The sequence below is a fragment of the Wolffia australiana genome, chromosome 17 (assembly GCF_029677425.1).
Source record: "Wolffia australiana isolate 7733 chromosome 17, ASM2967742v1".
NCBI classification, from domain to species: Eukaryota; Viridiplantae; Streptophyta; class Magnoliopsida; order Alismatales; family Araceae; genus Wolffia; species Wolffia australiana.
Window position 1 is genome coordinate 3,391,761 of NC_135851.1, and position 2,254 is coordinate 3,394,014.

General features: G+C 43.1%; 1 non-coding gene across 1 annotated transcript; it reads right to left on the reverse strand.

Annotated features, from left to right (window-relative positions):
- Nucleotides 1-438: 438 nt before the first annotated feature.
- LOC144714704 (small nucleolar RNA R71) lies at nt 439-544 on the reverse strand. Its single transcript, XR_013584441.1, has one exon. It is a non-coding gene; the product is annotated as a small nucleolar RNA R71 (small nucleolar RNA).
- Between the last annotated feature and the right edge of the window lie 1,710 nt (nt 545-2,254).

The following is a 2,254-nucleotide window of genomic DNA, read 5'->3' on the forward strand; positions in this document are numbered from 1 at the left end:
ACCTCTCCAGATTCTACAGTTACAGAACCTGAAATTCAGCAGAAGAATATGGCTGAAGAGATTCATCAGCATCATGAGAGGAGAAGGACCATGCTTGACAGGTCGACACCGTCGGGAAGCCTACGTCAAACTGATGTAATTCTTAACATCGGTGACGGTATCTCCTTTCGATATGACAATGCATTAATTCATTCCTTACCTGAATTTAATGGACTGCCTGCTCAAAATCCCTTAGAATTTCTTGATGACTTCCATATTAGGTGTTCATCTCAAAACGTTCCAGGAATTTCTACAGAAATTTTAAAAATGAAATATTTTCCTCTAACTTTGAAAGACAAAGCATTTTCTTGGTATCGTAATTTAGGAATCACCTTTAACTCATGGGATGAGATGCAAGGAAAATTTCTGCAAAAATTCTACCCTCTCTCCAAAACAAATTTCTATAGAAGGGAAATTCACAATTTCCATCCTCATGATGGAGAAGCTTTTAGTGAGTCATGGGAGAGATTCAATGATTTGTTGAGGAAATGTCCTCACCATGGCATTGAACAATGTCAATTAGCCCAAAATATTTTATGAGTCTCTCTCTGATTTTATGAAAAACAAAGTAAATCTCGCTACCGGTGGAGCGTTCTATACTGCATATGAGGACGAAGTTTTTGATATTTTGGAGAGAGTTGCAGAAACTGATTTGCAGGAGATTGGAGCCAATCAGAATGGGAGGAATGTGCAGCCCAAGAGAGCAGGAGTTCTGCAGGTCAACGCCAAGGAGGGAGAGCTACAAGCGGGCCTAAGGGAGACCAACCAGAAATTGGAGGAGCTCACCTCTACCTTGAAGAATGTCTTCCTACGTAACTCTCCCATCATTAAAGCTAAGATCTGCTCTCTCTGTTTTAGCAGGGAACATGAAGATGGAGCCTACCAAGCCATGGAAGAAGAGGTGAAGGCCTTCAATCAGCCGCAACAACCGTGGGCAGGTCAAAAGCGGCCAAATTTCCAAAACGGAGAGGCCTTCCACCAAGGAAACAAGCCGGCAGCTCAACCCCCGTTCCAGCAGAGACAACAATTCCAGCACAGGCCTCCACAACAGTATCAGGTTTCATCTCAAACTCAACCTGATTTCTCTACATTAATCCCTGTCATTTCAGATATGATCGAAAAGCAAAACCAAAAGTTGCGGGCGGAGATGGAGATGCAAATGCAGGTGATGATGGAGTTCTAGACTAAACAAATGCTGGAGTCACAAGAGCAAATGAGGAAGCTGCTGGAGAGTTTCAGGCCACCCTCTGAGTCCCAAGGTATCCTTGCAGAAAACACTTGCACTTCTCAACGTTTTCCTATGAAACCCGTCATCAATCCATGCAATTTGCATCATATTCAGCATTCTAGCCATGAAGAAATGGATGAATTGGATCCTGAAGTTCTGGCAGCCTCAAGATTGAGGAATGGAAAAGAACTTCAGGATCCCTATAGGTATTCTGTAGAGAACGCTAGGAAGAAAGAGGAGTCAAGGGAGCACGAAGGAGAGGATCTTCCCGACGGCGATGAACCCTTACCTTCCACAAGTGGGCAACACATACCTTACCCCTCTGCCCTAACGAGAAAGAAACCTGTCTTTGATTATGAAAACAGGTTGTTAGAGAACTTTAGGAAGGCCACAATGACAGTCACTGTGGAAGACATGCTTAGGTGTGCACCATCACTTAAGAAATATCTTAAGGACTCTTGCACAAATAGAAGGAATAGGGAAGTTGTTAAACTTTCCGAAAATGCCTCTAGCATTTTAAATGACATACCTATAAAAAAGAGGGATCCTGGTGCCCCTTTTATCACTTGTGACATAGGAGGAAAGACCTTTTCAAAAGTCTTGTTAGACACAGGAGCAAGCATCAGCATCATTCCGACGGCATTGTATGAGGAATACGGCTTCGGGGAGCTTGAAGAGATCCATATGGACTTACTCTTAGCCGACGGAACGGTCAGGCAACCTGAGGGACGATTGACTGATGTCACTATCACTGTAGAAAATTGTGAAATTCCTGTAGATTTCATAGTAACTGATGTAAAAATTTCAGGAAACTTTAGCTTGGCTCCTATCATTCTAGGAAGACCGTTTTTAGTGACGGCTAGGACTATCATGGACTGGGAAAAGGGGACTGTCGATTTTAATATAGGGAAGGAAAGAGTTCAACTTGAGATCTCTAGAATGATGAAGTGCCCCTTAGGGAGCAATGAAGAGCTCAGCTTCTGCACA